Below are 12,169 nucleotides of genomic sequence, written 5' to 3'. Positions count from 1 at the left end.
ATGACATAATTTCAATTGATAGTTTTTTGTATCTGCATAAATGTTTGCTTTATTAATTATTTATTGCTGTGTAAATCACTCTGCATAACAGCTTTGCTAAATGTTAATCTCATAAATTATAGGTTGTAAAGTCTATAAAAATTTGTAGAATATGTTGCATGTTGGGAAATTATTTAAATATTATTATTTAAATATATAAAAAAAAAACTTTTACAGCAATGAATAAATAAGTTCTAGCTTTGAAGTATATGTGCATAGTCTGTGTATTGATTTTTGTTAATTGTGCTAATCTCAAAATCTTGAAATGTGTTCTCCCTCAGATACATATGGAACTGAAAATTATAAAATAATCAGTGGGAGAGATGGAGGTACAATACAACTAGAGTGTAACTATGATTATATGTTGGACTATATGTTTGACACATGCTGGTGCCAAACCAACAATAGATACAGATGTGACCGAGAATGGTGTCAATCATCTGTTGACGATGTGACCATAAAAGATGACCGCACAAAGAGAATTTTCACTATCACAATTTCTCAGTTGAAACCAAATGATGCAAGACTTTATTTCTGTGAAACAAGGCCAAAGCATGGATACACACTTAGAAAGTTAACCATTAAACTGGAAATTCTCCCAGGTAATTTGCATTTCCTTGGTTGGGTCATATTTGCATAAAACAAAGGCCTATTTACTAGACGTTTATTTGATACCACATGTTTAATTTGCTGTGCTTTATTTTTTTCAACTTCAATGGCAACATCAAAAATGGCTTCTGTGTCAGCAGTCAATCCATGCTGTACCCTTCTCCAGACATGTATCTAAAGTTAAGTTGGCCTGGGCTTTTTTAGTATTTGCATGGGAGACCTCCCAGGAAACCAGGGCCTCTATGTACCAAACTACTTAGGAAAGCTCCTAAGAATGACCTCAAAAGCATTTTTAACAATAATAAAATAAAATCCTCTTCTTATCTAACTGTTGTTTTTTTAATGGCACCTGTTTGTTAAATGTATGTAAAATATATGTTCTCTCCCAAAAAATGCATACAAGCCACTTCAATTTAGCCGTCAGTTGGCAACTCCTCACAGGTTAGGACAGTTTGTGAAGACTCCTAAAGATACGAGCGCTTTTAAGCCTGAAGGATCTTCATAAATAATTTAGGAATAAGTTATTTAAAATAATCTGTTCCTACTTAGGAGTAGGATCAAATTTATGTCACTATCAGCATTTTTAAACACTTTAAAAGCCTTTTCAAATTTAAGAAGTTTGATACATATGGGCCCTGGTTGCTGCTGGTTGTGGTGTTGGTGGGCCAGTAACACAATGGCCAGCATGATGATGAGGACACTGTGTTATAGAAGATTCTCCATTTCAGATGAGATTTTCAAACACGGATCCTGACATTTGGCTGTGGTCTTTGTGTGGTCTTACGAGACCAAAATTGAAAGCTAATTGAAATCTCTTTTTCATTGATGCAGTGAAGTTTTGCTGCTGAAACAGAAAGACTAATAAGATGATTATGGTAATGATACAAACAATGTTCCTGCAGTCATCTTGATACATCTTCTCTCAGCTCTACATCCAGTTACAGGCCCTTCAACAGTGATTGGAAGAGAGGATAAGGCTGTATCCATTACCTGCAAATACAGTCCAAAGCTCCAGCACTATAATAAACATTGGTGTCGAAAAAGCTCTGATGGACCTTGCAAAAGGTTCCTTGCAAACGAGGAAGATTACCAAGTGGAAGACATCAATGGAACCTTCATACTGAACATCTGGTGGCTGCATGCAAGCAATATGGGGGTGTACTGCTGCGTGTTTGAGGACCAAGGCCCGAGGGAGATGCACACGGTGGAGCTGCTTGTCCTCAAAGAACCTGGACTCAGAGTGCCGGCCACCATCACTAAGCTCGAAAAAGACTCTTTAGAAATAAAGTGTCAATACAGCCAGGAATATATAAAAGACAACAAATACTGGAAGTGCAAAGGGAGGAAGTGTGGGGACCAGGTGAAAATCATGGATTACCCACACATGTCCATGTCTGTGCTGTCAATCCCCTCTGTGCGTCTTGAGGATGCAGGTGCCTATGAATGTGGAATAGAAAAGCACAGTGTGTTTGTCAGCGTGAAACTTATAGTTGTGGAAATCATTGCACCAAAAGAGGTGAACGGGACTTCTTCTGTGACGGTCCTGTGCCGGTACAACACAGATTACATTAACAAGGAGAAATACTGGTGCAGGGTAAACTCTCATGGAGGATGTAACGATTTATTAACTACTCGGTACAGCACGAACAAATACAGGATGAGGATCACTGATTCAAATGAAGGCAACTTGACTGTTGACATGTTTAAACTTCAAGCAGATGACACAGGAACTTACAGATGTGGAATCAGGCAAGATGATACACCAGATATCACAGTAACCATTGCACTTAAAGTCATTCCAGGTATGTAGCATCAGCATTTAAACATTTGTGTTGCTCTTAACACCATTGCCACAAATTATATCATAGGCATTGCAAAGAAACCATTCACTGTTTCAAAACTGTAATTGAAGTGGTTCTGAATTGATGGGTGGTTATCTCACTGTCAGCACTGTGTGTTATTGAAGCATGATTTCCAAAAATGTTTTGTTATGTTTTATGTCCAATTCCTTCTCTAGTGACTGTCTCAACCACAACAAATCCATACACAACCACTTTGACAACTCACAACAAGGACACAAACAGGTTTGAAGATCAGATTTGATTTAGATGATCAGATTTAATCACTCTAGTCATGCTATTCTGTAATGTGTGCAGATTTTGTCATAGGGGGCAATATTGCGGACATCTTTTCTTAGTCATATTGCTTTAATGTGTAATATCAATCTGAAGAATTAAATATGGCTGTTATAATTGCTCAATGAATATCAGTAAGAATAATTACAGATTTTTTTTTTCTCAAGTCAAGGGATAATATACCATTTAAACAGGGGAAGGCACTCATGTAGAGTTCAAGATTCAATCAAGTGGTAATGTGCTTTGTCTCCTTAGTGGAAAAAAATTTCAGCAATTGTGCACTCATCAATGCTCTGTGGATGTTTCTCTGTGTTCCAGTTCTGACCTGATGATCTATGGCATTGTTGGCCCTCTCATCTTGACAAACATATGCCTTATTGTCATCGTGGTCAAAAACAAGTGGAAAAAGCGCAATGGTGAGTCCAAGGAGTGGTCTGGATAGCTGACATCCGTCGTATATTTCAGGACATTATTAAACGCGGTATTAAATGCACTGCATATACGATAGTAAACTCTGTACTAATACCGTCTTGAGATGGGCATGATCTGTCTGTTGTGTATGTTCCATTGTTCCTGCAACTTTATTAGATGCACTTTGAACTCATACTTTGTAAGTGGGTCTGCTAAACGTGTAACCGTAGCTCCAAAGACAGGAAAGACGGATGGGCGGCAGTGTAGCATAGTGGTTAAGGAGCAGGACTCGTAACTGAAAGGTTGCCGGTTCAATCCCCGCTGGGCCACTGCTGCTGTACCCTTGGGCAAGGTACTTAACCCATAGTTGCCTCAGTAAATATCCAGCTGTATAAATGGATAACATTGTAAAGAACTGTAACCTATGTACGTCGCTTTGGATAAAAGCGTCTGATAAATGAAAGAGGTTTGTTGCATTTTTTCATGGCACCCCTGTATTCAGAGAGGTCTTGGTCAGATGACATATTAATACATCAAAACAGTGAATAGAGGAAGTGATGGTGATATGAACGTGCAGAGCCAGATGGCATAGGCTTGTTTACACTGTGTAAGGAATGCTCAGGACTGTGTTAGCCTGCTGGAGTGCGTTTCACACAGCACAACATCTGTCAGTTTCAGGGACTGCCACTAATTTCACTGGAAGTTCAAACAACATCCAAATGAAGGCCATCAGGAATACCTCATCCACTGAGGCCAATGAGCATCCGTTCATCTTCCACCCCTGTCCCAATTCTACCAACTATACCAGCACTGTCAGCGGTAATCATAAGAGCTACTTGTGTACCTTGGAATCAGCAGGGGGTAGGGAAATGGACTTCTTACCAACAGATTGCAATTGCTGAATTTCTTCAGTAAATACACAACCATGCTATCTAAATGGATAATGTGTAAAATGTGAGTTAGTTGCTTCAGGTCAGAATTTCCTCCTAAGCAGATACAGCTGGCCTGTAGTAATGTAATAGTAGATGTGACTTAAAATGCAGTTGTAGTAATGGCCTGCAGTAGAAAGGCATGTCACATTCATTTAAGATATACATACTTCCTCCAGGATACAAACCTCCTCTGATCCTTGGTTCTGATATTGTTTTAGGCATTGAGGATGACTCTTCTTCGACAAGCTCAGAGAGTTCTGATAATTCAGTAAGTATTCCTGTCACAGCTTTTCCATTTTACCTTCCTTTATCACCTGTGTCCTGTGTCAATTAAAAATAAAAAGAACCTTAAATATGCTAACATTAGAATGCTAAACTACCATCATTTAAAACAGGAGTGGTGTTTTCTGGCATAAGCTAAAGCTGATTAGTCTTCTTTCAGTAAATATTGATATATTTGTTCCCTTAAATCCCAGTGATTGGTTTGGAGGCCTTGGTTAGCCAGTTTGTATGTTCTGCCCTCATGTACAGCTCAAGTGATTTTAAAACCCTATGAAATTACCAGAACAACAATCGAATGAAAACCAACTTGAATAATGCTTTGATTGCCCATCACAGCAGTATTTCCAAATACCTGTTTCCAAGTACCTGTTTGTGCTGGTTCTGTATTTCTCTATTCATTTGTTTGAAGCATTTAATTTTTATTGATTTACAGTATTGTAGAGCTGCTGTCTTAACCTGTTGTTTAATTTTTAAGGCCCTATTCTATTCCTCTAACACTTCCAAATGAAATTCAAATAAACATTAAGCATAATTATTTGAATTGAGTGAAGTAAAAACCAGCACACACTGCAATATTGCAGTAAAATAAATCAGGCTCTGATGCCCTCGGAAAAGGTCATTAAAAACTGTGTGTGCACATAATGATTTTAGCAACCAGTCAAAAAGTCTTCTAAGCTTACTCATTTTTGAACACACCTTCACTTTGCAGTCAGTGGACAAGCCCATTGCAGCTGGCAAGAACGCCAGCCTCAAAGCGACTGCCCCTGAGGAGGACTATGTGAACCTTTCCCAAGAGGGTGGGGCATTTGGGTCCAATTACTTGTCGCATAGAGGGTTGGTTGCTCCACCCCCAGGGAGGCACTTAAACGACTTAGATGACTATGTGAATGTTGAGGCCCCCCGAGACTCGACGGATAGTGAAAGTGAGGGAGGCCTAGAGAACTATGTAACGCCCACGAGGAAGGCGAGGAATGACAGCCAGGACAGTGACGGCTCTGTGAAGTACACCACGATTGTTTTCAAGTGAGAGATGCCCTTGAACTTAGGGATCCATCAGCCTGAGAACTTAGCTGTCTCACAACCACCTATATTTCACTATTTGATACATGATAGGGTTGATATTTACAGTATATATACACACATTTTACACACACACACACATTCTGCTTTTCTTATCAGCTTGCAGTCAAAACTGTGCTGTAAATAATGCTTTTGATAGCCCTGAGAAAATTTCACAAGCAGTCAGTATCTGTGATATTTGAACAAATTTGGACAGAAAGTTCAGTTCACCTCAGTGTTCATTCTGTCAATGAATGTAATTTTAATACTGTGAACAATAAACTATGATTTTAAGGTAAGGGATTGGCACTGTCGTTGGCTTTATCATGAGTAAATGATGTGCTAAACATATTCTGCATGTTGATTTAGAGTCATTGATTGACTAATTTACAATGCACAGTCCACAGTAGAAACAATGAGTAAATATGTAAGGTAACCCTTCTGTTAATATTCTGGTCATCAAGGTTCACAAATGATAGCTTTATGGCTATCAGCAGCTTGGAAATGAGTGCCATGTTTCAGATGACAAATGAGATGATATAAATGCAAATATAATCAAATTAATGTGTTCGCAGCTGAAAAAACAGAGTGAGAGGTAAATCTGTGATACTTTTGCAATATTTTAAACAAAAATGACACAATTGATAAAAATGGAATTGGGTGTGCTTCCCTGCCACATGAATCACAAGGGGTGAGTCTTGTTCATTTCACTAAATATGAATCAGCAGCTGATTCAACCATCTGAATCTTGTTCACATGTATGTGTCGGGAGTTGACAAAATGCCCAACCCCGCCTCAACCAGTTCGTTCCCTCCTAGGGATCTGCCTGCCACAAGGGCACCAGGACAAGGTGAGTAGGAACAACACACTTTTTATTTTACTAATAATTAAAGAAATATACACAATTTCATCAAAACACAGAGACGCAGTTACATTTCCCACCTGCAGCTGCTCTCTTTCCCCCGCACTGCTACCCACCCCCTCCCCGGACCCAGATGAGCAGGTACACAACCCCACACACGACACACACACACCACACAATATCCTTCTGCACACGTGCCCCACTGCAGTACGCTCCGTGATCTGGCGCCCCCGCCACCTGGGCACGGGGAGAGAGAGAGGACCGCTCTTTCCTACACCAGGGGAAGTCCTACCACCACGGGGGAGGCTCCACACATGCACACACACGCACACCATGCGAGACACACACAGAACAAATCAGAAGTATAAGGGGGACGTAGCTCAGCCTGTGCCACTGTGCTGGTCCACGCCTACGTCCCAAAAATAAAAAAATAAATAAAGTAACTCGAAAAGACAAAGCCCTCCATGTCGCTCCTGTGGACAGGCTGGCGGCTCTGGCAGCAACCCATGCCTCCTCCTCGCTAGCAGCTTGTGCCGGCTCTGCGGGATCGCTGTGAGGGGAAACACAGTTCGGCAGCCGGTCTGCCCTCTTTCCTCTCCACCTCGTGCTGGGGACTCTAAAACCCTGTGTCCTCGGCCTCCATCAGCGTCTCTGCTGTGCTGCTCCCACTCACTTGCCTAAATAGGCCTGCGTCCCCTTAACCAGATGGGCAACAGGTGAGGAGCATACACCAGGCAGCGAACCCAGTCAAATACCAATAATTCAATAATTGAATTAACCCTGCCACATGCTTGAGCCCCCTCGCTCTCACAGCGCGACCAATTAACGCTTGTCATGAGAAACTCCTGACATACACATAAGGCAGTATTAATACATGTGTATCAATACACACACCATAGCTGATTCTATCATTTGAATCTCAAATATGTGATTGAAGAGCCAAAATCCAAACTGCACATTGAATCACTTGTTTGCTGGAAATGACGCAGAACAGCTTACTAGTTAACTGCCTCCTTCTTTCAGAGATGAGCAAGATGACAGGAGCAGGAGTGAGATGGGGGGACTGGAAATGTAGCACCAGTGCACTGATAGTTTGTTCTTACTGAATTCATTCTGATACTTCACTCAGATGATTCATATCATAAGTAAATTCTTCCATTTCATGCCACTATTCTTAAAGCGTGACCACATTACAAGACCAGATGCATAATTTTTCCCCCATATCTAGTAATATTTGTGACACCTGTGAAATTATCAAATTATCATCCCTTTGGTATCACCATTGGTAACAACAAACCACTTTGGTTTGCTTTGATTCTGTTGAATCTCCATTTTTTAAAGTCCTGTCATCAGTAGGGACTGAAGACATTAAAAGACCTGTGGGGTGAGTTCAGATGTTGAGCACTGTTTTGCAATGGTGTCAACTGGGGATGAATTTCATATTTAATGGTTGGGGAGTAGCTGCACTCAGGTTGGGGTTGGGGTCCACACTCCACTAACTGTGGACCACACATCCCTTCAGCACCTCGGCGAAACTTTGCAAAGTGGTCGACCTACATACGTTCAGTTCTGAGCAGTCCCTTCTTGTCAGTCATCGGATGCCAACACGTTCACATGTGCGCTCTGGTTTGAACACCGGGGTGGGAAGTGGTGGGTATATGGTTCCTACTGAGGCAGTTAATCAGTGCTGATCTTGTTATTACACACTGTGGCAGGAAGGAACAGGTGACAAAAATAGACATAAATGAGAACCAAATTCTTTTGCAAAAAAATAGAAAAACTTCAGATGGCATGAAGTATATTTGAAAGCTTTAACCCCATGTTGTTAGCTTTGCTCCTGTTTGCTTCTTGTTGGACAGTTGTCTTGACCACCCTATTGTGGTCAGGCAATGAAAACACAACTCCAGCCAAACAGCGAAGAAGGGAAGGGGGGAGAAACTCCCGGCTAGATCACAGGGTGATAGTTTGATCTCCAACCCCCTGGAATATGAGATCATTTACACAGTTCTTTCTTGTAATATCTTAATAAATACAACATGGACACGGCATAACTAGTAGCAGCATAGACTGTTAGGAGAGAACAACACAAAAAAGCATGCGCATGCCTATGAGAGGGTCAGACATGGGAACATAGTTCAACTCAAATATCAAGTATTTCAGGTGTTTTTTGTTCGTGGTCAGGATATCTCCACACAGTCTGGGCATACGGCAAGGGTCCAGGCTGATATCTCAGGGACTGACTCTAGCTGATCTCTACAAACAGGAGCAAAGTTCAGTGAGTCAATGCTAATCTGTTGGTCATTGTCTGTAGGGGTGCTAGACTTCAGCAAGTGGCCCACACGGACACTGATCTGACGATGAATACCTTGAGTTGTGTGGGTTAGAGGGTCTTTGCACTGTAGGACCACTCCTGGAATCCACAGGTGCTTGAAGTGTCTGAAGTCATGCACCATCACCCTCTCCCCCTCACTGAAGTGTCTCACAGGCTTTGAGCTCTTGTCATGAGCCTTCTTTTGAAGTAGCTGATGCTTAGCCACAGCACTTCACATGTCCGTCTTCAGTAAAGTCAGGGGAATGCAGGGTTGGAGTTTCGAAAACAATTCAATTGGGGGACGTTCAGTCACTGTGTGAGGTATGTTCTGGTAACTGAACAGAAAGCAAGCATTTGTCTGAACTGATAGTCAGCTACTGTTCTGATTCAGAATCTAGTGTGAGCTGCTGATAAACAAAGGACAGGTCCAGCTTACAAAAAACTTTACCACCAGCAAGGGTAACAAAGAGATCTTCCACATTTGGTAGGGGGTAGTCTTCTAGGAGGACAGAGCAATTGACCGTGATCTCTGCACACCTGAACTAGTTTCTCTCCTTCTTGGGAACTACAGCACGGAGCAGCTCAGTCACCCCTTTACATTTTTGAGGCGATGCCTTTCTTTCCAGTTCTTTCTCGATAGCTTCTCTGAGGGCCTTGTTTGTTAAAGATTTTGTTACCTCTTGAACTCTGACCTGGCTTGAAAACTCTGTATTCAGAGTTCAGCTTAATTTGTTGAAGTCAGTTTATGCCCAGCAAACCTGGTTTCTCACCTTGCACTACGATCAAGGGAAGCATCTACTCCTTTCCTTATACTTCACAGGTACCTGTATCTGCCCCAGCACAGGAATGATGTTCCCAATGTATGATGAGAGGTGGATGGCTTGGGAGGGCAGTGTTTCAGTTTTAGAAGTTCTCTGCAACTACAGAGACAGATACACCAGTGTCCAGCTGCACACTTAATGGTTCACCATTTTGTCATAAGTCCATAGGTTTGACATAGATTCTGTCTTTTCATTATTGAGCTGTGAACACAGTAGTAGATATACTCATTCAGTAGCCCCTTCCTGGTCTTTCCCTGCATCTGTCACTTTATGAGCCCTTCCTGTGCACTTAGCACCTTCGGACACTCTCTGTAAGTGTTCCACCTTTCCACAATTGTGACATTTTTCATTTATGAATCTACAGTCACCTTGCCAATGATTACCTCTACTGCAAGGATAACAGCTTGGCCTAGGTCTGTTAGATGTGTTTTTCCCTGTCTTTCTGCTATGTTGGGGTGGATGTGACTGTAATTGTAAATCTTTTGAGCCTGTTTGGCAGAGGTGTAAATTGCACTGCTGTATTGTAATACCACTTAGTAACAGCTTACTAACACAACAACCAATACTATACCAATGGGGAAATTCAGATAGATTATGAATGTGCTACTCTGCTTGCACTTTCTTTCTGTTCATTGCTTAATGTATCAGCATATCACCTCTGACGTTATTATTTTCAGACTGTGTATTGAGCAATGCAAACATGCTAAAAATGAATATCAGGAAATCAGGAAATCATAAAAATATTCAAACATACCAAATAAGCACGTTAGAAAATTGTGATGGATTAATGAATACTTTTGGCCAGATGATGACGAGAAAGCAAGACAACAGTTAATTAAATCCATTGCTGTTGCTGATCCTTATAGTTCAGATGGGACACCTGTTCTGAATTACACCAATCTGGGCTGTTTAATTTTCCACATGCAGCTGGCCACACGATGCAGTGCATTTTGGGAATTAGTAAACACAAATACAGCTTCTGAAACTGCAGGTGCCTATTGCAATCATACAGGCATATTATTTCAGACAATGTCTGACACTCATGTAACCAACCTTGGCCCAAGAATACAGGAGGTGCCCCTGGCTTTTCCTTCATCCAAACATTGAATTACACAGTTGGATCCATAACAAGGATAAATACATGTAAGAAACCATGTGCTCTAGGTATTTGAAACTCTAAGAAATCTGATCATATGTTATCCACCCTTTGTTCTAACAAAATGTATGTTCTTATTTGAAGAGTGATGCGTTTTGCACTGCTGACTCTGTTGAAAAGCCTCCCCTCTGCAGAGACTGGACTGTGGAGTTTCAGTGGTGACTAAAACAACATGCAAGAGTTGAGGGTGACACAGGCAAATAGTAAATAGAAACATGCCTCAACAAAGGGCTGAACTTGATGCTCTCTGAGCAGTTTGGGTGAGGGAATTGCATGTTTCCTGCCATGTAAAGAAAGTGGGGTCTTTGTTGTTTTCATGCAAGAGAAGATAATACATTCCAACTGAGTGGGCTAAGTGCTTCCAGAGAACTTTGTTTATGAAGACTCAGTCTGGTCTGATGGATCCCAATTGAATTTGCAAGGCCGAGGAACAGATACTTCAAGACGTGCCAAAACCATGCTAGCTCATTCCTCTCATGGCACATTCAAACAAATAGGAATTTTGGGCCAGCCTCCCCCCGCTGCTTTTTGACTCAGGTAAGACACTGAGTCAAACAGCGTTTGCTCAGATTGATGCTGGGAATCCGGGGATGTTTCTGCGAGACACAGGAACTCTGGAATGTTTGCGTGATTCCTCCTCCCTGCCAAGGAGCCATAAAGCAGCGTGAATCCCTCCTCCAATAATAAGAATAATCTGGCCTGCGATTTCAGCAGGGTGTGACACATGCGTGTTTCGTCATGACTCCGAGCAGAGCTCTGGGCATGTTCAGCCCGGGGCTGTTGCCACCAGTTCATATAATTGATTGATTCCACCATCACTGGTTTATTTTTGCATTTTGTATTCTTCCTTTTACAGATTAATTTTCAAAATAAAAGCAAATGTGTACGCACGTTAATGGATATGTAGCCTGACTTTCCACTGTTTTGTCACTGTGGGCCTACAATAGGTGTTTAATAAATCTCTGCACAGCAAGACACAGCAGAGCGATGAAACACTGTTTCAGCGTGTGAGCACACTCTTTAACATTTATGGACATTTCTTGACCTTTTTTCTGACCTTATCATTATAATATAGAACATGACCAACATGGATCTCACAGCAAAGCCCTGTACACCTGTCATCAACAGACCTTCACCTGTCTCTACACATTTTGGATTTGAACTGATCAGAAGAGAAGAGCCCAGTTATATGGAGGAGGCAAATTGCCATACATGCAGGAAAAAAATTATATCAATATTGGTGAGCAGCAGGGTCAGCATGAGTAGGATATTGTGCTGGGGCAGATATGGTTGCAACCAATTGAGAGAGAAAAGTGCTTATTGACAGGCAGGGAATGGAGCCACACATGGCTACCACTTCAATTAGCTTTTTCCAACTGACCATGGAGGTGCCACAACACAAACACAACCACAACACAAACACACACACACACACCTCTTCCACACTCATTATATGCGAGGATGGGGATTCTGCAAACAGATAGGTGTATGAGTCCTGATCCCCACAAAATCACTCACAGTTACCCATAACTAATCTTTTTTGGCTTGTGCA

The sequence above is a fragment of the Megalops cyprinoides genome, chromosome 6 (genome assembly GCF_013368585.1).
Source record: "Megalops cyprinoides isolate fMegCyp1 chromosome 6, fMegCyp1.pri, whole genome shotgun sequence".
Classification (NCBI taxonomy): Eukaryota; Metazoa; Chordata; class Actinopteri; order Elopiformes; family Megalopidae; genus Megalops; species Megalops cyprinoides.
This window is presented reverse-complemented; position numbering follows the sequence as displayed.